This window comes from Natator depressus, chromosome 1 (assembly GCF_965152275.1).
Source record: "Natator depressus isolate rNatDep1 chromosome 1, rNatDep2.hap1, whole genome shotgun sequence".
In the NCBI taxonomy this organism is placed as follows: domain Eukaryota; kingdom Metazoa; phylum Chordata; order Testudines; family Cheloniidae; genus Natator; species Natator depressus.
In genome coordinates, this window is record NC_134234.1 from 49,308,074 (window position 1) to 49,332,427 (window position 24,354).

The 24,354-nt window shown below is 45.1% G+C and overlaps 1 protein-coding gene across 1 annotated transcript in view; it reads right to left on the reverse strand.

Moving 5' to 3' along the window:
• The window catches only part of STARD13 (StAR related lipid transfer domain containing 13), a 493,232-nt gene that overhangs the window by 420,265 nt on the left and 48,613 nt on the right, over positions 1 to 24,354 (reverse strand). The window lies entirely within an intron of this gene.

Sequence of the window (24,354 nt, forward strand, 5' to 3'; positions counted from 1 at the left end):
TGCGGTGGGCGGGAGGCACAGGTAGGGAGAGGGAGGCGCTGATCCGCAGGGCCCGCCAGTGGGTGGGAGGCGCTGGGGGAGGGAAGGGGGAGCTGATGGTGGGAGCTGCTCAGCACCCACCATTTTTCCCCTGTGGGTGTTCCAGCCCTGGAGCACCAACGCAGTCGGTGCCTATGCTAATGGTTGTGAAGAAAAGCTTGAAAAGGTGAACAAAGGGTAATTGATGCAACAACAGCTGTTTCTGTGGAGAGAGAGAACTAGCTCTGAGAGGTGTGAGCTGCCCCTCATACATCTCAATCGGGTGTTAACCCCAAATCATGCCAACTTTCTCTCTGAGTTTCAGGAGGGGAAAAAATGTAGGTGGACTACTCCGTTGACCCAAGCAAAAACACCCTGGGTTCTGAGGTAAGTGCTATGGGGAAGAGGGGCTCCTCTGTCTTCACCCCTGCCACTCCAAGGTGGTGAGGGAAACAGTCCCTGGAAAAATCATGGAGCAGGTCCTCAAGGAAACCATTTTGAAGCACTTGGACGAGCGAAGGTGATCGGGAACAGTCAGCGTGGATTCACCAAGGGTAAGTCATGCCTGGCCAACCTGATTGCCTTCTGTGATGAGATAACTGGCACTGTGGATATGGGGAAAGCAGTGGACGTGATATATATCTTGACTTTAGCAAAGCTTTTGATACGGTCTCCCACAGTATTCTTGCCAGCATGTTAAAAAAGTATGGATTGGATGAATGGACTATAAGGTGGATACAAAGCTGAGTAGATCATCAGGCTCAACAGGTAGCGATCAATGGCTCTATGTCTAGTTGGCAGCTGGTATCAAGCGGAGTGCTGCAGGGGACGGTCCTGGGGTCGGTTTTGTTTAACATCTTCATTAATGATCTGGATGATGGTATGGATTGCACCCTCAGCAAGTTCTTGGATGACACTAAGCTGGGGGGAGAAGCCGATACACTGGAAGGTAGGGATAGGTTCCAGAGTGACCTAGACCAGTGGTCTCCAAAATGGGGTGTGCACACCCCAAGGGGTGCACAAGATGATTGACTGGGGGGTCCAGCAGGAGCGCTGCCGGAGCAAAAGGGCAGCGCGGCAGGAGGAGTACCGTCGGAGGGGGAAAAAAAGTGGAGGGGGGGGGCGGCCCTGAGTCCTCCAGCCCGTGGAGGAGCAGGGGCAGCCACGCAGCCAGCAGCCGGAAAGAAGTGGCACTTTCTCCTTCAAAGCCGGCCGGAGAGAAGCGGCGCTTTGAAAGGCAAAGTGCCACTTCTCTCCGGCCGCTGGCTGCGTGGCTGTTCCTGCTCCTGCTCCTCCTGAGTCCTCCGGCCCGTGCTCACAGGGCCGCATTCCGAAAGGGGCTTTAGAGCTGCAGGCCAGGGCCCCGGGGCCCCCTTAGCCCAGGGACCTGAAGCCGCTAAAGCCCCTGCGTTCTGGGTGGTCCTGCCTGCTGTGGGGGGGGGGGGCAGTTCCCAGAACAGTGGCTCCCAGAATCGTGGACATGGGGTGGTGCTGGACTGCGCAGAGCCACCTGCACACCCCCTGCACCAAACAGGAGCTGCCCAGGTAAGCGCTCTGCACCTCCTGCCTGCTCCAGCCCTGAGCGTCCTCCCACACCCTAACTCTCTCCCAGACCCCACACGCCACCATGAGCGCCTGCAGTATCACAAAGTGTTAAACCAAGATTTTCAAAAATAATAAAGCATTTTCAATCACATTGCTCTCACTAAAAATATTAATAGTAATATTTTTTTAGTGAGAGCAAATAAAATAAAATTTTTTTTAAAAATATTGCTTATTTCATCTTTATCTCATCGTTTTTTAATTTCTATTTTTTGTGTATGTTTTATAATTTACATAATATATTAGTACAGTAGTACATATATATTATTTATACATATACATATATTGGGGGTGCATGCTCAAAAAGTTTTTACTGATAGGGGTGCGCAATCAAAAAATTTTGGACACTACTGACCTAGACAAATTGGAGGACTGGGCCAAAAGAAATCTGATGAGGTTCAACAAGGACAAGTGCAGAGTCCTGCACTTAGGACGGAAGAATCCCATGCACTGCTACAGACTAGGGACCGAGCAGCTTGGGAGCAGTTCTGCAGAAAAGGACCTAGGGATTACAGTGGAAGAGAAGCTGGATACGAGTCAACAGTGTGCCCTTGTTGCCAAGAAGGCTAATGGCATATTGGGCTGCATTAGTAGGAGCATTGCCAGCAGATCGAGGGAAGTGATTATTCCCCTCTATTTGGCACTGGTGAGGCCACATCTGGAGTATTGTGTCCAGTTTTGGGCCCCCCACGACAGAAACGATGTGGACAATTTGGAGAGAGTCCAGCGGAGGGCACCGAAAATGATTAGGGGGCTGGGACACATGACTTACAAGGAGAGGCTGAGGGAACTGGGTTTATTTAGTCTGCAGAAGAGAAGAGTAAGGGGGGATTTGACAGCAGCCTTCAACTACCTGAAGGGGGGTTCCAAAGAGGAAGGAGCTCTGCTGTTCTCAGTGGTGGCAGATGACAGAACAAGGAGCAGTGGTCTCAAGTTGCAGTGGGGGAGGTCTACGATGGATATTAGGAAACACTATTTCACTAGGAGGGTGGTGAAACACTGGAGTGGGTTACCTAGGGAGGTGGTGGATTCTCCATCCTCAGAGGTTTTTAAGGCCTGGCTTGACAAAGTCCTGGCTGGGATGATTTAGTTGGGGTTTGACCTGCTTTGAGCAGGGGATTGGACTAGATGACTTCCTGAGGTCTCTTCCAACCCTAATTTTCTATGTTTCTATGAACACTGTTGCTCCCAAGGGGAGACAAGCTGCCCTTCAGAGCTTGGGGGGAAGAAGGGGACATATCACTCCCCCATCTCTCTGCTAGCACCACTTCAAGTTGGAGGGGGGTGGAGCCATAATACTGAGATAGAACCACAGGAGGCCTTATGTCATGATGCACATAGAGCCCCATATTGCGTGACTCCAACCCTGATCCACAGGATGGCAAGGCCCTAGGAACTGAAAATTGTGGTCATTCTCAGGGCTTTCTGAGGAACACTGGGGACCCATGTAGGAAACATGAACAAGAGTGTGGTAAGCAGAGAATAAGCTATGCAGCATCCCCAAAATATGAACTCTTACAGCTCTGATAGTCACTCAAACAACAAGATTCTGAACTTATTATGTTGCGGCTAAGTAAAGAAATAAATGTATTGTGCTATCAAGCAGTCTGCACACACAATAGAAGCCTAAAAATTCCTGGGCATAAGGGGATGAGTTAATTAATATTTCTGTTGCAGTAGCACCAAAACACCAACCAAATCACAGTCCTATTGTGCCAGGGTCTGTACACAGAATCATAGAATATCAGGGTTGGAAGGGACCTCAGGAGGTCATCTAGTCCAACCCCCTGCTCAAAGCAGGACCAATCCCCAACTAAATCTAAATCCTCGATCATCGAATCCAGTCCCCTGTTATCAAAGGCAACCACATCATATAATCCCTTTTATAAACATATGAAGCTCCATCTTAAAATTAGTTCGGTTGTTTACCCCCACTGTTCCAGAATCTCCCCCCGTCTACCCCCCAAAGGTTAGAAACCTTCTAATTTCCAACCTAAATATATTCATAGCCAGCTTATATCCATTTTTTTCTTGTGCCAACATTCTTCTTTAGCTTAAACAGTTCTCCTCCTCCCTGGTATTTACCCCCTGATGTATTTATAGAGAGCAATCACATCCCGTCTCAGGCTAAACAAATCAAGCTCTTTTAATCTAGTCTTATAAGAAAGGCTCTCCACTCCCCTGATCATCATAGTAGCGCTTCTCTGCACCTGTTCCAGTTTGAATTCATCTTTCTTGAACATGGGTGACCAGAATTGTACATAGTATTCCAGATGAGGTCTTACCAGTACATTGTACAATGGTATTAGTACTTCCCTATGGCTAGTGCAAATCCCTTGCCTCAGACATCCTAGGATCTCATTTGCCTTTTTCACAGTCTTGGAGCTAATGATCATGGAGTCAGAACTAGCTTTAGCATTTTGGGCCTGCAAAACAATTCTCCCATGCAACGTTAACTGGCTCCTGTTTATGAATCTATTTCCCGCAAATTTGGGAACTATTAGACTATTAGTGAATATTTTATTGGTTCGTAGTAGAAAGTTTTGGTATAGCTTGCTTTTTTCACTGTTACTCCAGGATATAGTGGAAAGGAGTCTAAAATTATTTATTTTCACTTGATAGATATGACTTTTAGAATGCAAATCCAGTCTGTGGGTATAATAAAGAAAAGTTAATGTCTAAAATGAAGTTTCTTTTCATTTCAATTAGATTCTGGATCTTTCACATTTTTAATTGTGACAAAGTTCCTCCTCTGCCTTGGTGGGTCCTGCACTTATTGGCAGATTTGCTCGCCTCAGAGGTTCACGGCAGCCCCCAGTTTGGCCACTTTCGTGGCTCAAATCTGCCGTTCACTCAGTTAGCCTCATCACTGGCCAGCAGGGGGAAAAGGAAGAAGAACAATCCCCGCAGTCTCTGCTGATCCACCTAGTGGATCAGGGAACAGGCCAGAGACCTTCCCCTCTGGTGGAACCCACAGTCCAGGTCAACTCCTCTGGTATCAAGTAGGGAGTTGGGGGAATGGAGGGATGGGGGGAACGCGGGCCCGCCCTCTACTCCGGATTCCAGCCCAGGGCCCTGTGGCTCCTGTAACAACTGCATGACAGCTACAACTCCCTGGGCTACTTCCCCATGGCCTCCTCCCAACACCTTCTTTATTCTGACCACAGGACCTTCCTCCTGATGTCTGATAATGCTTGTACTTCACAGTCTTCCAGTAGTACGCCTTCTCACTCTCAGCTTCTTGCGCCTCTTGCTCCCAGCTCCTCGCACGCACACCACAAACTGAAGTGAGCTCCTTTCTAAACCCAGGTGCCCTGATTAGCCTGCCTCAATTGATTCTAGCAGCTTCTTGATTGGCTGCAGGTGTTCTAATCAGCCTGTCTGCCTTAATTGTTTCCAGAAAGTTCTGGACCCTTCCCTGTTACCTTACCTAGAGAAAAGGGACCTACTTAACCTGGGCTAATATATCTGCCTTCTATCACTCTCCTGTAGTCTCTGCAGGGGTTCTCCATCTGCCCCTGGAGGAGGGAGGGCAGGGCCTGAAGTGTCTCCGCACTCAGGTCCATGTCTTCCGCCTCCAGGCCCTGCAGAGGCTCCTTTATGGTGCAGGTAGTCCAGCATGGAGCATATTGGCGCACGCCTTCCTGCGCCGCCTCCGAGGGCTCCGATATGACCGGCAGCTCCTTTATCTCCATCCGAGGGGTCTTCCGCGAGACCTCTCCGGGCTGCCGGTCTTCTACCAGGACCTCCTCCGGACCTGGAAACTCTTTGCAGCGACCAGGTCCGTGGCGGCCTCCGTGGGGGAAGACCTCCTCGCGGAGCCCCTGCTACACAACCCCTACCTGCGTGTGCAGGCGGCGGAGTCCCCCTCGGTGCGCCAGCGGTTGGTCCTGGCAGAAGTCACCAAAGTCGGAGACCTCCTGGACTACGACCGGGGAGACTGGCTGGATCCCCTAACGCTCGCTCAGCGCATGGGGCTCTCCAGACCTCGTACTGCCCTGCGCGTACTTCAGGAGGTGAGGGCCGCTTTGCCGCCCGCTGCTCGTGTTTACCTCGACCGGGTCCTGCGAGAGGGCGCGCCCCGCCCACCCTCCACCCCAGGCCCTCCAGACCTTTTCATCGGGCCCCTGCCCCGTGGACCCGACCGACCCCCCCGCCCCTTCACCGTGAGCCAGCTGCACGATCTGCAGCCGGTCCGGTTCCAGACCGCGCCAAAACAACATCTCTACACGCTCGTGCTCCACACCCTTCATGTCCTCACCCTCGCGTCCCGCCCTGACACAAAGTGGCGGGATCTCCTGCCACCTCTAGAGGGTGAGGAGCCCCGGTGGGCCAGCCTCTATTCCACCTTAGTCCCGAGGCCCGCCGGGGATATCAGTTGGCGGCTCCTACACGGGGCCGTGAGCACGGGCGTGTACTTGGCGCGGTTTACCCCAATCCCGGCGGAGGATACAATGGGTGGGGCCCCTCCAGCGGCCTCAGATACCCCTCCCCCGCCTGCCCCTCCGTCACCCCCCCGAGCCTCTACCTCTGCCGCAGCTGCAAAAAAAAGAAGAAAAAAAGAAAAAAGAAAAAAAAAATCACTCTCCTGTAGCCATCTGGCCTGACCCTGTCACATAATACAGACCATAAATCCAATAAATCAAATGAGCATACATAGATTAGTTCCCATTTAAATGAGTTAACAATCTGTCATATAAAGTACTCATTCATTAAAGATGTTTTCTACTCAAGCAAAAAGTTCCATTCACCCAGATTCTGATCTCAATTACAGTGGTGTAAATCCAGAATAACTTCACTTACTGAATTTACTCCTATGTAACTAAGATAATAGGCTGGCCCACTTACTTCCAGGATTTGGCTCACTGTAAGACAGAGTTAGCATTTCATTGTAGGATAATAAGCATTGTTTTACAACTGTTCGTACATTCTTCATTTTCAGGGAATATAGTATCAGTAATAATACCTAGCTTTTATAAAGTACTTTTTATTAGAAAATATTCATAGTACTTTACAAAGGAGGTCATTATTATCATTATTGGCATTTTCCAGGTAGGGAAACTGAAGCACAGTGAGGTTAAAGTGACTTACTTAAGGTCACCCAGCAGGCCAGTGGCAGAGCCAGAAGTGAACCCACCTCTCCTGAGTCCCATCCCAGTACCCTATCCATTTGGCAATGCTGAACAAAAGAAGTGCCCTACTGGGTCAGACCAATGTCGAACTAGCCCAATACCCTGTCTCCATCAGTGGCCAGTCCCAGAGCTTTAGGTGGAGTGTACAGAACAGGGCAATTCTGGAGAGATCCACCCATCTTCCCCTTCCAGCTTCTGGCAGTCAGAAGTTTAGGGTCACTCCGAGCATGGGGTTGCATCTCTGACCTCTTGGCTAATAGCCACTGATGGACCTATCCTCCATAAACTTATCTACTTCTGTATTTGACCCAGTTATAATTTTGGCCTTCACAACATCACATGGCAACAAGTTCCACAGGTTAATTGTGCCTTGTATAAAAAAGTACTTCCTCTTGTTTGTATTAAATCTGTTGCCTATTAATTTAATTGGGTGATGTATGGCTTTTGTATTGTGGAAGAACGTAAACAACACTTCTCTATTCACTTCTTCCACATCATTCGTGATTTTATTGCCCTCTATCATATCGCCCCTTTATCATCTCTTTTCTAAACTAAAGAGCTATTTTTTTTAGTCTCTCCTCCTCTTATGTACAGGTTATGTCAATCAAAGCAGCAGTCCAAGTGTTTTTTAAATTTGATCTTAAAATGCACATTGTATGAGAATATTTTATTTTTAGGGTAAAATTGTAGGGTGGGGAGATACCTCGACAAGTCTGCCAACTGTCTGAAGACTCTGCTCACATCTGGCAGTGGCAATCAAGCAAAATTATGTCCAGTCTGCAATGCAGATTTTTCTGTGTCAGCATCACTGTGAGATGGGTTTCTACAGCAGCACTGCTACAGCACATGGTCGTTATGTAACCAAGAGCTTGCTTTAGAGTTGGGGCTAGATTTAAGCATGTGTTTGTGCCTTGTTCTAGATGTGAAGCACAGAAGTGTCTCCTTATTTCTTCTCTTATTGGAAAATATACAAATGATCATAACCATGAGTAGTGATATCTGAAGGACTTTTATGCTGGTGGTGAAACAATTATATGCTATCTTCCCAATAGGAACATATCTAAGGAGGCTGCTGCTTGTCAGTTTTTCCAAATATAGGCTACAATAATTCCTCTGAACTGGCCTTCAATCAAACCTGTGTCTGGACAGAAAAATCTCTATGACTAGGGCTAACCCACTCTGCTTTTTGGACTATCTACTCTGCTCTACCATGGAAGACTCCATCTCTATCCAACAGCAGTACTAAATATACTAGCTATAAAGACAAACAAACACATATCTGATACTGTTAATATCTAAAGGTGGAATTTAGTTCACAGTCCGAATGGACTGAATCTTCTTCACTGTATTGCAAAAACCCATATAATACTCAAGATCCATGCATAGACGTATCATACTGGAAGACTGAGGGCCTGACTCTACATTCCTTGCATACTCAAGCTCCCACTGACTTTTATCAGAATTATTTAAATATGTATATGGCATTTTACAGACAAATCATGTGACCAATCCCTCAGGGAGTTTAAAATTCGACATTAGTCATAAAACAGAGCAAGTGATGGACAAAGAACAAGGAGGTATGGGATCAGGGCTACAACAATAAGAGATCATGAGCCATATGCATCTTGCGGATTCAGATTTTTCTCTCTGCTTCTCCTGAAATATTCTCTGCTAAACAGAATATGAGCCCAAAATAATATTAAACTTCTGTACAAGTTTTCAAACCTACAGTGTTTGAGGAGGTTCAAAATTAGGCAAAATAAAAATGTTAGTGTCCCCCATGCCTTCCATCCCCTCTCAACTGGCAGAGGAAAGGTATGTGTGATAACAGGGCATATTGGGGCATTGCTGAGCATAGGCAACTTTAACTTTGCATTTCCTGGTTTTTTAGAAGTTGAAGTTTTGCTCAACTCAGCACTCTGCAAAGGGACAACACACCACCAAGCAACCTTAACTCTGCACTAACATAATTTTTTGCCATTGGATTTCCCAGGTTGTTTTTTTTTTTTTTTTTTTAAGGAACAGATGTTGGTAGGATTTGGTAGTCATTTAGGGAGTTGTAGATCTTATGTCCTGCAATTAACATACTGAGCTATCCAGCCACCTCCCTCACTCCCTTTCCCCCCCTTCCCCTCAACATCAGCTGTGCCCTACCAGCCCTGCTTTGGCACACTTCTCCAGCCATGTCCCTGATCCATATAATGTGTTCCCTCCTCCAGCCTGGGCTCTTCCCACTACTCCACCCGGACTTGCCTACCACAAGCAGGGAATACATCTCTGAAGTCTTCATTTATTGCCATTTCTATTGCTGTTACTTCCCCCTTCCTATAACCCGAATCACTTGTAGTGCCTGGAGTAAAGGACAACTAGGTCACCATGGAATGGTGTTCCTAGTTGTGTTTCACAATGGTTGGAGGGTGGAGTTTGTGGAAGAGCCAGCAAAAGAAATCACAGACAGGGTTTCTGTTCCAAAATACTGACTGTTTTATGTCTGAGAGAAAGATCCTCTGACCTCTGTCCAACCCCAACCCCATCTTCAAGAAACACTGAGTTGTCAGAGCTTGTAATGCCACATTGTACTTTTTCTGGTCAGCCACAAACCCTCCAATTTTGCAATTAATATTCTTCCAACACTTATTAAATAGCTTTTATGCAGTGTTGGGGTGCATTGGCAGAGGTATGCAGTGCCGGAAGGGTGGGGTGCAGAGTAGTTGGGGTGTACTGGCAGAGATGGAGCATTCAGGGGGTTAGGGTTCAGGTGTATTGGCAGAGCTGAGGTACAGGGTGGTTGGGGTGCCAGGTGGTTGGAGTACACTGGCAGAGTGAGGAGTGCATGCAGGATGGGGTGCAGGCAGGTTGGTGTGCACTAGTAGAGGTGGGATGTACAGGAGGTTGGGGTACACTGTAATTGGGGTCCACTGGCAGAGCTGTGGGGTACAGGGGGTTTGGGGTGCAGAGGGGTTGGGATGCACTGGCAGAGTTGTGTAGTATAGGCAGATTGGCATGCAGGGGTGGTTGGGGTCTACTGGCAGAGCTGCGGGGTTCGGGTACAGGATGGTTGGGGTGCACCAGCAGAGATGGGAGGTGGAATGTTGAGGTGCACTGGACGAGCTGTGGAGTGCAGGGGATCAGGGAGTTGGGGTAAACTGGGAGAACCGGGCTTGCATTGGGGTTGGGGTGCAGGAAGGTTGGGGGGCACTGGCAGAGCTGGGCCTGCACAGAAGTTGAGGTGCAGGGGAGTTGGGGTGCACTGACAGAGATGAAGGGTGCAGGGGGGTTGGGATGCACTGGCAGAGTTGAGGGGTGCCACACCTCCCCCACCTAAGCCCCCAACCTCTCTCGCCTCCCCTACTACCCATTCCTATTTAACGCTCTCCCTGTCTCCTTCCCAGAAGCACTCACATCTCCTTTTTTCTTCCCAAATACTTTGATTACATTCCCTCCAAAATGAAATTGCCACCCATGACTCACAAATTGCAGCAACCTCCAGCCACTCAGTTCAACACTCCTTTTGTCTTAGGTGAGCAGTTGTGATTAAATTATTTTAGCTATGTTAACAAAAGGGTGCGTTCACAGCCAGCCAGAGGCCTCTGATTCATCCAGTCACTCATATCTCTCAGTTTAACCATACAAGCCAGCAGAAGGAAACCAGTTTTTTGGGAAGGTGATTGTTGTTCATCATTTACTTCTGCTGTAGTAAACTCGGTTGTGACACAGTGCAGGCAGTTAACAGTTAGCCTGCACTCTGATCACTCTGCCACCCATAAGTTCTCAGGAGAGGGTCGGATGGGGTAATTTAAATTAATGATCTAATCAGATGGTGAGGCTAGGTAAGCTAAAGAGCCAGTTAGCCCATTAACTCAAGACTAATAAAAAAGGGGCGAAGGAAGTGTGTGTCTGGGGTGGGGAGGTGAGCTAGTGGCACAGAGGAGACTGCCAGGAAGGGAGATCTCTTGGGCCCTGGGGAAAGGGCTGAGGATACAAGAGACAATGTACATAATATTGTTGTACAACACTGTAAAGGCGTTGGTGGAGGGATCTGAAATAAACAGCTCAGTGTGGCTATTCACCCAATGAAGTCTGAGCAGGTTGCTGTGATGCAAAACAGCGAGGGCTGAGTACCACTCTGCTACATGGGTGCAAAGTTCAACTTCCGCAGACTTTAAAAAGTTTGGATTCTCTAATATGCAATAAGCCCAACCTCACCTTTGGTCTCTGTATCACCCTCAGAGCTCCCATCCTCACACCAGTGCCAAACCCCTCAAATCTAAAAGCTTGTTTCTAGATACCCAGAACATCCAAAATACAACACTGATCTCTGAAGCAAAAGTAAAAAGGTCTGGCTTCTGCACCTGACCCAAAATGTTTTGTTTTAGAACTTAATTTATGTTGTCATTTTTCGTGATCTCTAAAGCCTAAAAACCAAGCCTAAAAACCTTCTCTTCTTTGCAATGCATTTATCTGAGTAAGTTATAACACTGCAGCCTTTTCTATTACAGTTCGGATATGTATAATGCAAAGCGCCTCTGATCTATAAATTTTACTGGGCTTGAGAGACTGCAGTTCAGTACCTGGCACAGCCAGTAGAAGTGGGAATTGTAACTACCTTATAGTTAGCAATGTAATTTAAGATCCTGCCAATAAGAAAGTTACTTCTAAAGAAAGTGATTGGAGAGGAAGAGAATAAATCAGACAGTTATTTAAATGCTTATTTTGTACACATTATCATTTGTTACTAGAAATTTGTACCTGTATAATAGGTTAGTAGGAGATCTTGAACTGCACATTTTGTGTACAATGAACGCAAAATCAGGGCACACTGGACAGTTGTTTCTTCTGAAGCCTTCAGAAAGTGCTTTGCTTTTTTATTATTATTATTGTTGTTCACCGTGATTAGCAATAATGGTATCTACTCAAGAGAAGATCATGTCTACAACAGCAGTATGGTTATAGGGCAATGCTGATTACATTATTAAGAGATATATTAAAATGCACATCTCAGATGAAAGTATGAAGTTAATATCAACAGGAATTACTGGCTTGGTATAGTATGTTGACAACACATTAATGTTAAGTATGTTATATTATGTCACGTGTGGGTGTATATTCATCTGTCTGGTACAAGGGTACCAAGAAAAAATTATATTAGGGGCAGAATTAGAGATGAGTGAACTTGTTCAAAAAATACAAGCACTAACTCCGTATTTCACCCATACCCTGATCAGACCAAAGTCTAACTTCTCAGATCCATTAGAATAGTTCCCCTCTCTCACCAAATCAAATCTTCTCTGGTTAACTCTCCCTTTCAATCCCCAACATCCCATCCCCACTTCTGCTTCTCTCACCTCCCCTGTGATCTCCCATGTTCTACAGGTCTCAGATTTGTTCATGCTCTAGAGGTTCCCCTTATAACTATATTCTGGGGCACAAGGGAGTGAGGAAACCCTATAGTGCTGGGAAATTGGCAGTGCATGATACACTGTGGCCCTGGGGAGGCTACTAGATCCATTGTTTCCCCATCTTAAAATGCAGATGCGATGAAAGATAAAGGAGAAAGGGAAGAGGTTGAGGAGTAGAATTTGGAGGGAAGTAAGCAGGGAGGGATTTTTCGGAAGGGTCATACAGGCCTAATGTGAGAGGCGACCTCCAGAGACTAGGAAGTTTAGTGAAGGTTTTGGGTAATCATTCACATTTTTGAATATATAAAACACCATGCACCTGGCATTTGAGGACCTCAGTGCCATTAACATACAAAGTAAGGGCTAGATTTTTCCCCCTTACATACTCTAATACCTTACTTTGGTAGCCTGACATGAGTCTCTCAGGACCCCTTAGTGTGCTGGGCCCTAAGGATGCACACAGTTCTGCAGGAGCAGGCCCGTGGCCTTTAAGACTGGGCTTTTGACACCAGAGAACCCAGTCTGACTCCATGGCTCACTGCAGCCAAACCAGAGTTCTGTGGGAGGCTTGTGCTGTACCCTTCGGAGCGCAATGCTCTCAGAGAGTATTTGCAGTGACACAGGCAGCCTTTTCAGAACAATGTAGCCATTCATAGTCACTTGGCACACAGAATCTTATAGTGCTTAGGTTAACAAAGTAAGGCAAAAGTCATACCAAACTCCCTCCTGGGCAAGTGTGCATTCGATGAGCCAGCCAAGCTGCTGGCTCTCTAACCCTGTCCCTCTTTGTCTCCACAGGTCCAGACGCCTGAATCCCTCCAAAAGGAAGCTCTTCCACCCCATCACCTGACACTTTCCCCCCTTTGCTCTCCAGTTCAGTTCACATGTCCCATCTGCCAGGGTTTCCTGCTGTTATGTGTGGATTGTTCAATCACTGGAGGCAGAGTGTCTTTGTCTTGCTGGATCCTCTGTTGATTTGTGTTGGTTTCAGCCTGTTCTTTAATGACCAGGCAGCTGGGTGACACATGCCCATCTATGTTTCCTGCTCTGCCTCAGAGCAGACAATCTTTTCCTCACTGGATAGTCATGCATGGTGTAGGTGTAAGAGGAAAGTGAGGCACACATAGGAATTAAAAAAAAATTACAAAAAATTCCCACTTTGTCACAGTTCATCAAGAAATTTCATGGTGGATCTCCAAACTATAAACAATAGAAAATACATGGTCTATGAATAAACTGTAAATTAAATCATATCATCTCCTTTCACAACTCTGCTGTAGGGGACTATCTTTAGATTACCCACGGGTAACGGAGAAGGAACAAGTCATACTCCCGGGGGAATTCTGTGCCACTGTGCACATGCAGAATTCATGTCCTGCGCAGAATTTTTTTTCCTCAGCAGAAAACACATTCTCCTGGAGAAGTGCTGCAGTTATGTCTTTTGCCCACCAGGGGCTGCTCTGGCACAAGAACTGACAACAGGTACTCCCAGGTGGGAGCAGCCCCAGCTGTAGATAGGGAAGAGAAGTGGCCCCATGTGACAGGTCAGGAGGCATATAATATGGAGGGGTTGGATAATGGGGAGTCAGAGACTGGGATTCAGAAGGGCTAGTTGGGGGGAACAGACTGGGGCAGTGGCTGAATGGGAGTGTGGGTGAAGGGACACATGGGGAGGGGGAGGGAGTGGCCAAGTGGGGGTACAGAAACACTTGGGGACAGGGGAAGAGAGGTGGCTGAGTGGGGGCGCAGGGACACATGGGGACAGGGCAGATATGCCTGACTGAATGAGAGATGCTAGGGGTCAGCCAGGGTCTGCATGGGGAGGCTTCCTAAGAATCCCTCCCTTCCCTCAAAAAACCCTCCTGTTCCATACTTTCACACTCACACCCAAAGAACTCTCCAAGTTCATGCCCAGGCTCCTGTCCAGTAATTACTTCCCTCTCCCTCAGCTCCTCCATTACCCCTGACTCCCCGAAGCCTTTGCACTGCTTCTGAGAGGAGCAGGATGTATTATTACTCAAACTTCTGTATTAATATGCCTACTAAGGAATGTGTTTGTGAAAAAACATTTCACGAATCTTTTTTGTTGTTGTCTGTATTGTTACAGACATACTTGCCGACAGGTATTTTGAAATAAATTACCAAAATTGAAACTGGTGTGATTATATTGTGTTATTTTAACAAATAAAATGTGCAGGATTTTAAAATATTATGCGCAGATTTTTTTGGTGCAGAATTCCCCCAGGAGGGAAAGTCAACTGTATAATTTACTCTATAGCAAGATAGATGGTAACTTCCAACATGAGAGAATCACGACTCTCCCACTCTTAGACTGGATCCTGGCTTATGGTACCCTAGTATCGACCACGTTTACCTGGCAGAACCAGCTGGGATCAGTACCTACAGTTCTCTCTTTTAGGACTCTGTAAGCACTGGATTATAGTGACCCAAAACAAAATAACCTTCTTCAAACCAGTGTAATGTTTAATTAACCATAGGAACAAAGCACTTCTGAGAATAGGATCTTAAAACAACAAAAAGTCTACATACATGTTTATCTAGCACTTAACTATCCTTAAGGGGATGCTGGCAGTGCTAACTTCTGCTAAACCCCTGCTCAGCAGGCTATGGGTTCTCAGTTTCAAACAACTGTGTCTCTCCTTCATGTGTATCTAACTCTCCTGGGCCTTTTGACCTCTCCTCAGTCCCCACAGGGACCACGTCACTCCTGGGCAAACCTATCTCAGTTTCAGTAGGGGGTTGCACCAGAGCATCAAAGCAAAGGGCTCTTCTATTGTCTCGATTGCTTGCTGAAAAGCTACGTCTGGATCCACTTTCCCCTTCCTGGGTCTAGGTGCAGTTCCTGATAACGCTTCTATTAAATTAACTCACTATATGTGTACTAGTAAACATCACAATAACCAGATTAAGATACAGTATTCATAAATTATCATGGGTAAATCCAAATTTGTCCCCAGAGGATAGTGAGAGCACAGGTCACTATTACAGGCTCCTATGGTAGAAAGAACGGAATCAACTAAACAAACGAACCGCCCATATTAGTTACAGATTATTCACCCACAAAGTACTAACAAAATAAAATACTTCCAGCTACCCCACGCAACTCTTCAACAACCCCTTCCCCTAAAACCAGGGGGGAAATCTGACTCTCTTATCTCTGTTGTACACTCCTGTAAATGTTATAACGAACAGGCACACTTCGAAAAAAGCAAGTTTTGCTGCTGCAAAAGAGAAAAGATGAGAGAGCGAGGAACAAGAAAAAGAATGTAAGCCCATTTGTCTTTGAAACAGTAAAATGGTTGAAATCATATTTCAGGGCTAGTGACTTGAATGTAGTGAGAAGACCAATACAAATATATAAATCTTATTAAACCAAAAGATTCTGAAAATGGAGAACTGAAGATGATGTGATGTGAAGATGACTCACATACAGTGCTTTAGCCTGAGCTGGCACAGATAAGTAGCATCCATTCTAAAGGGAGCTGAAGATTTGTCAGTGCCAGAGGGCAACAACAACTGTATAATTGCTTTAGCTCCACATGCTCTACACTAACAATGCTGCACCTACTGATAAGGGAGCACCAGGCCAAATCAGAAAAGACCTGGGACTCTGCCCAGAGGAATAAAATGAGTGATTTAAGCCACTCTTATAGCATCCTCAGTCAATGTACTAAAAACATCAGATTTACTGTTTCACTCTGCGGTTTAGAAAAAAAGTGGCCGAAGGCATATTTTTGCTATCATGTCAATCCATAAAAAGGATCAAAATGCATTTAATTCTAGCTGGATGGAGGTTTAAACAGTGTTGCTAGCATTTTCAAAATAAACTTCCTGAGATTTGCTGCCCCTCTAGAAAAACAAACCCACCTCACAAGAAGATGTGTTACAGAATTACGATTGCTAGGAGCCTAAGGGGATGTCTACACTTAAAACGCTGCAGTGATACAGCTGCACTGTTGGAGTACTTCAGCGTAATCACTCACTGCAACAATGGGAAGGGTTCTCCTACCACTGAAGTTAATCTACCTCCCTGAGAGGCGGTACCGAGGTCAATGGAAGAATTCTTCTGTCGACCTAGTACTGTCTACACCAAAGGTTAGGTTGGCTTAACTATGTCTCTCAGGAGTGTGACAAAGCTATGCCAGTGTAAGTTTTCAGTATAGACCAGCCCAAATTCTCCATGAATGCACACACATGCACACACTCCACCTTTCCACTACTCCTTCAACTCAGTGAGTGGAGTAGTGCCAGATGGTAGAGTCAAAAGGCTCCTACCGAGGATTAGTGCTTCATTATGCTAGGTGCTGTTGACACAACACAAAAGACAGTCCTGGCCTCAAAAATTTTCCAGTCTATACACATGAGGAGATAAAATGGGTGGATAAAACAAAAAAATGCAAGCAAGGACAAGTGAAACAACCTTGATTAGCATAATGAGTAAGAAGTAGTGCTGGCTAACCAACAGGAGGAGAATTTGGCTCTACGTACTGATGGGTCACAGGGAACTAGTGAAATAGTCATATCAGGGCTCAATTTTAAAAAATGCATTAGGCTGTTCTGATTTCCCCCCACAACTTAAACTCCTGTAGAATCAGGATCTATAAGCAGAAAAATAGGAGCATACCGTGCAGAACAATTTCTAGTAATAAAACTGGAAGACTGGTTGGTTGGCTGATTGTTATAGATGCAACTATTTTCAAACAGGTCGGTCTCAGTGAGCATTTGGGTTGTCTAATTTATCTGAACTAATTTTCCCATCCCAAATAAGTATTTTCAACCTGCTGATGGGTTAATACAACCCCACTGTGTTCTATTGTGTCTTTGGTATCTCATTTCTTCTTCTGTCTGATATAACCAGAGTTCTCAGTCTGACATGTTTAAGATTAATGAACAAATCAGCCACGCAGGCAAGAAATTAGTTAAAATTCATTCCTTTCGATAATGTAAATTCATATTACTCCAGACCATTTTCGAGATTTGTGCCTCTTTTTCCTGCAGCTCCATAAAGTATAAGGAGAATAAATATTGTATTCACACTCTTGGGGCAAAGGGCTCCTAGGAAAGCAAGAACATGGAGATTTATACAGTGTTCAGGACAGTTTGGCATCTCCCTCCCAGCTTGGCACTAATTACAAAAAGCTTCTGGAATTAAACTTTACATCAGCCTTAAGGCATAAATCCTTAGAGTTTTACATGCCACTGTTATTAATGTTGCTAGAAATCTGGGGAGACTCAATTTCATAAACATGATTTTTTAATTATTAAGAGCAAAACCTCCCCAGAAGTACTGAATTTGTGCAAATGCTAAGTAACAGAGAAGGCGTCCCAAATTAACATGTGCTTTCCTAATATTAAATGCTGAAATGTCTATTGTCCAAGTTGGATTGTGAATACATATTCTCAGTCTGCTAGCGTAGAGTTACTTATGGATTTTGAAAAATAAAGATATGCAAAAGGCATCAGTGGAGTTACAGCAGGGCTGAACTTTACCTATAAAGAATATGAAGTAGTATTTTCAGAGACTACATCCTGTGTTAATTTGTCTTGTTCAAAAAAGAAAAAAGGCTAAATCCAACAGATAATTTGTTCACAATAAATAAATGAATCAGAGCCAGTAGAAAGTTGGTTGCAGATGTCTGCCTTCTGTTTAGGATTGTAGATCTTGGTTCGGCACTTGTACAGCTGTGCCTTCAAGATCTGTTTTGCCGAGGTCTACTAATTTATCTAGATCTTAATTAGCAGGACTTTCAGATTCTAACATTCATATTTCAGCTAGTAAGGAATTCCACAGCCAAAATGTTTAACATTACTAAGAAAGTTTAACATTACTTTACTCATGGCATTGACTTCTAAGTCACTACATTAATAACTATGAAGCAAAAATCAAAAATATATGTATTTATATTACAGTACTATCTAGAGGCCCCAAATGAGATCGGGACCCCTGTGAGGGGCAGAGAGGCTCCACACCGGTAGAGAAGGGGTTAAAGAGACACTATGGACCCAGCTAGCCCTGCCCCATTATACCTGCAGCCAGTGCCAAGTCTGGAGGGGGAATAAAAGGAGGGCGCATGGCTCAATTCAGGACTGACTGGCCATGAAGGAGGATGGGGCTCTGCCCCTTTGCCTGAAGGGAGTTTCGCCTGCAGAGTTGTGGAGTGATGGACCTGCTAGCCAGAGCAGCCACTGGGGAGGAACAGTTAGACACCAAGTAGCAAGTGATGCACAAATCAGAGACTGTTTGGAAACTACACCTGAAGGAAATGGCAGGAATGGCCCCCTGGCAGGCTAGGGGATGGCCCACTATTGAGTTAGGTTTGCTTTTTGTCATAGAACATTTTGGGACTAAGCCTCTCAAAACCATGCAGAAGGGGATGAGACTGAAAAAATAATTAGCCAGTGGGCTGGGGCTTGTCTCAGTGGACACCTGAAATAGACATGTCCCTGTCACGAGGGAGACCTGTGGCTGTGTACGGGAGTCTGGAAGTGCTGCAAGGGGGCACTGCTCCAGTCATGCCACTACAGCATTATTGTGCTTGGCACTCTACATGCATGTAGTAGGAGACAGTCCCCACCCCGATGAGCTTACACTCTAAATGAACAAAACCAATAAAGGTTGGGATAAAAGCAATGTTGTGATCCCTATTCAAGAGGTGAAGAACTGAGACCCAGAGCCTGGCCCAAAAGACAGACACACAATCTGTGACAGAGCAGACTCCCAGCCCAGTGCCTTAACAAGACCAGCCAGATTGTTTATGCTCTTTACTGTTCTTTTACTATGTATAAAAACAGCCTTAAGCTTTATTTATGTAGAACGTTTTTATACTTGTCTTTAACATTTGAAAGCCCACGTCCTCTCCTCCCTGGAGGCCACTGACAAGACCCTCGGAGGCCCTGAATAGTAATGTGTCACACACCTGTAATCCAAGCAACGGTCTGCACATCCCTGCAGCATGGACTGTGCAGGGGCGAGAGGTGAAGTGCAGCACATACTAAAATATTGGGCTGTAACTGCCCAAAGTAGACCACGGTAGCATGAACTAAAAAGGTACCTCGTTTGTGTTAACATAATCCTGTTTCAAACTGTTTTGAAGGCAGGACTGTGCAGATGGCCCTAAACTGCACCTCTCCCTTTTCCCCTAACAGGAGAAAGGGGATGTTGAATCTTAGCTTAAGACTGGATCAAGAGGATCAAATACTCCCAAGCCCTTCTCTGATTTCCCCTACACCTCAGTGTAATCACCCTTTTGGTGCTGGCATAATACCTGTGTGATGTGCAAACTGCAGAGAGCTACCTCACAGTTTCTGGACAGTTCCAGTCACACAGGGTCATTTCATGGTGCTGTTGGTAGATGCCCAACTCTTCCTTCTGGTGTACTAAAGCAGAAGTTCTCAAATTTTTTTTTTGGTGATGGACACCTTTTCAAATGCAATGTTAAATCACAGACCCCCAACTGAGAAACTGATTGACAAAAGTGTATGTGTACTTCATGTAAACATGTACTGTTAGTAATGTTTTAAGAAAAAAAGAAGAGTACTCACAGATATCAGTGAGATGGGTGTACCTGCTTCTTATTGCAGAGTCTATCTATCCTTGGTGTGATAGTTGACAAGCAAACTCAAATCATTCTCCACTTCCAGTAGGGACCTGAACTTTGTCATCACAGCTGGCATGGCAGAGAATGATGCTTCACATATATATGTTGTTGGGAAAGGTAGCAACACTTTCACTGATTCTGTAACTAAAACTGGGTGCTCCCGGGGATCAGTTGGCCAAAATTGGCAAGGTGTCTGTTCCTGAAACTTAATTTTCAGTGTGCAGTCACAGGATAGTTTGAGCAGCTCCTGTTCTGCAAGATGACATAGCAAAGTTGAAAATGGATCTGGAACCCAGTTATATTCTTCCATGTTTATATTTTTAAAGTAAACACTGAAGTACTCTGCCAAAGTTGAAAGGTGAGCAACAATCCTGTCTTTGACACAGTTGATTGTCTTGCTGTTAGGATCCAGAAATTCTGAACAGTAATGGAAACATAGGAGATTCCACTGCTCAGTCTAATTTTCCAAATCTGTACTTTCTTCTGAAATGCTGCAATCTTGTCATTCACCTGAAGTATGGTTGTATCTCTCCCTTGTGTGGACAGTTCAGTACATTCACAAGTTAAAATTGTCTGCGAGATATGCAAGCTTCGCGATCCATATCGGGTCAGAAAAGTTTGCCGCGACCTTGGGATTTTGCACAGAAAGAAAACCCAGCCGCTCTTTGCGAAGCTCAAAAACTCTTTCCAACACTCTGCCACGAGAAAGCCAATGCACTTACATATGAAACAATAATTTGTCATGTCCTTCACCCATTTCTAAACAGAGCTTTGCAAAAAGGCATGAATTTAAAGCCCAGAACTTTACAAAATTAACAACTGTCACAGCTGCATTTACAACATCATGATACTTGGGTTCCATTTTCTTTGATGCAAGGGCCTGGCGATGCAACTTACAGAGCGTTACAATTACCTGCGGGTTTATGGCTCATACTCTTGCTACAACACCACTCCTACTGTCCGTCATAGCAGCAGCATCGTTCACGCAAACAGCAACACACTTCAAAGCGATTCAGCTTTTATGAAATCATCCAGTAATTTCAATATTTTCTGACCTGTTTTCTGTTCTGGTAACTCTTGACAAAAAAGAAAATCTTCCAAAATTTACCCCAGCCGAACATAATGAACAAAAACTAATAATTGTGCTGCATTCCCAACATCGGTGGTCTCATCAAGCTGAATTGCAAACTGTTCACATGCACGTAGGCTTTCAGTTAGTTGGCATTTTCGATCATTTGAAAGCTCTTCAATTCTCCTGCCGTATCGTTAGAAAGTGGTATGGCCTTAAGTTGCTTCACTGCATCTTCACTTACCATCACTTCCCACATTTCTACGGCAGATGGAAGAACCAGTTCTTCTCCAATGGTATGGGATTTTTTACTCTTTGCAATCCAAAGATACTCCAGGTGCCTTGTTGTGAGGTGTCATTTCAACTTTGCAGGTTTCATCACTTCGTTTGATAGGATTTGTAAGCATACAAATCACTGCAGTCGTCAATCGCTAAATTCCTTATAACTTTCATCAAACTTTCTGTTCTTCATTTGTTTCTTACTACTTGACTCTGCATTGTCCATGGCTTCAGCACAACAAGCAGTACTAGAATGAGGATGTTTTAAAAACTTACCCATTTTCAATGTAATTTCCTAACACACTGTAAAAATATATTCCACTTCCACCGTGCAATGTGAGTATTACCATGTTGTTCATGCACTGTGGAATAGGTTGTGTAAACGGAAATAATAGATTTATCAGTAACTCAGTTTTAATCATTAGGCAATGCAGACATGCGGTAAGATAATTAAAATTTTTAAAAAATATTTTGTACACCCCCTGTGTGGTCTCTAAGGACTGCCTGGAGTCTGCAGACCCTAGTTTGCGAACCGCTGTGCTAAAGAATAAAGCTACTTGGCAGTGCTTCCAGCGAGGCAAGGAGTTAACCATGCTAAGTCAGTGGCTACTGCACTTGAACTCAAACAATTAACTATAAACTTCCTGTATGGATTTGATTAGAGAAATATATGACCAATAAAAACAGTAAATGATTAACATGATTAGAGAGATATCAATAATGCTTTTTAATTACTAAAGGCTATGCCAGTAAGCATACTAGGTCACATGACCACACACTTCCCCAGCGTTTCTAAATACAAGCGTCTCCCTGCTCAGTTCTGTCTGTCCCCTATGTCTGAGCTACCCAGGTGATGCATGTGGGGACAGGTTGCAGCCCTGTAAGGAGATGCTGTTAGAAAAACACTATTATACTGGGAATTGGCAGTGCTGGTCTTGATGTTCAAGGTAGATGAAAGCCCTTTTACAGGTGCAACGTGCCTTAACAGTGCAAAATTAACTATAATCTAACTAACTAACTATCCCTAACTAACTATAATACAGGGTACTATTCAGTTTCCTTTTCTGGAAGAGCAGTCAGGAGACTGATGCAGGCAAGCAGATCCTCCCTGGAGGTGGCTGGAGAGGGACTAACCACCCACTCCCTCCTGAAACGGTGCTGGCGGTCTGTAAAGCTTGGAACCCACAGGTTCAGCTGTAATAGATCAAGTCTCTGGATCCAAAATCCCAGATCTGCTGTGGGCTGGCTGCAGGGCAGGCAGGCTTCAGGCAGTGAGGGGCTGGAGAGATAGGCCATCTCCTCCTGTTGCTAGCAGGCTGGGGGCAGGAGCAGTTAGTTGCCCCCTCCTGAGGCTTTTCTGCAAGCTAAGGTTACAGGCAGGAGGCTGTAATCCTGGCAGGCAGCAGGGAGACCTCTCCCCTCCACTCCTCAGCTGGTCTCTGCCAGGTGGAGGTAGGGTGACCAGATGTCCAAATTTTATAGGGAGAGTCCTGATATTTGGGGCTTTTTCTTATATAGGCACCTATTACCCCCCACCCCCATCCCGATTTTTCACACTTGCTATCTGGTCACCCTACGTGGAAGGAGCATGGGGCTATTGCTAGCCTCCTTCTTGCTTTCCCAGCAACTGGGGCTCTGCACAGGCCAGAGCCTGCTTGCAGTCTGCCTGGCTGTCTCCTGCCCTCTAATTGGCTGCTGGGGACTGCTGTTGTCCTCCCCTCATCCCACTGGCTAATGGAGAAGGGTTGCTGGGATGATGGGGCCGGTCGCATCCCCCACCCCTCCCCTCTTGCTGCAGGGGAAGTCAACAGTCCAGGAGGACTCTGCGGTGGACCCCACAGGGGCCCAAAAGTTGTGCCTCTTCTCTTGGGGCACAGCCCCGTTGGTAAGGGGGAGTAGATGGCTACATCAAGTTCACACCCCCTCACAAAGCGAGCCCACCACAACCCTAAACCACAAGGCAACTCCACAACCCCCCCTTTCAGCAGCCACTTATAGTATCTGGGGACAGAACACATAGAGATAAGATTGATAACAATTTTCTTACATTGGTTGTGTTTCTCCGAGCTGCATTGTTTGTATCAGTCTTCACTGAGATTATTTTCCCTCAAACTGCATTGATTTTATATTTTAACTATATACTTGAATGTGGACATTTTAGAACTTTATACATAAAGAAAATCCATTTGAGTCTATTTCTTGAATTTGTATTTGCCATTTGATTTTGCTGTTTCTAGCAATTTATTATTTTTAAAGGCAACATTGTAGAATTCCAGACTGGAATAGCTGAGGTCGCATCTAATGCAAAGCTCACTTTTGACCACTTCAACACCTAGGCAATTTCCTCTCATCAGTCCAAAGGCTTGGTGGAGGGCAGACAGCTGCTGTATTTTCAGCAGTTTTGATCTGTTATCGCTTAAACTGCAGAAGTGGGAACACTGCAGCGTCTTTAGCTGGACACAGAAACTTTTAACATTAGATATCCCAGTGCATTGTGGTGATAATGCAAATCCTTAGAACCACATAAAAAAAACTTGGCAGATTAAATTATTTTTCTGTCAACTGGCAAATCTGTAAAAAACCCAGCCCAAGCTAGTCAAATAATGGCCAGGTGGTAACCCTATCTAAAACCCTAGAGAAGCAAAGAACATCAACACTGAGGTAGCATTGGCATAAACAATCACTAGGTATTACTCATGTTTTTTCCTGTATTTGCAGTGGAGTAATAAATCCATTCGGAGGGCTGCTTAGGGTACACACAGCATGAATTTAGATTGTCCTAATGAATAAATTGGTTTATTTTTATTGATTTCACAATGCTTTGCCTAACCTTTTACCTGAACAATTTTTTTCCATTAATATATTACTTAAAATGGGTGGAAGGAAAGTGGAAATAGTTACTCAGCCTGTTGGTTGGCAGCCAAACCTCCAAGTGGTCCTCATGTATCTGATATTTTTCAGAGCCATTGCACTCAGATATAACAAGTTCCACCAGAAATTGTACATCCATTTGCATAAAAGTACTCAAAGATTTAAATAAAAGGCATGGCAAATTAATGAAGGTAAACAGATATATTTCTTAAGACAGTCTAAATTCATGCTGTGTGTGCCCTATACAGCCCTTCAGAATGCATTTATTTGCTCTGCTGCAAACACAGGAAAAGAATGAATAATGAATATGCCAATATTACATTAGTCTGTTGTTCTGTATAACAGAAGATAGTGTTCTTCAGTCC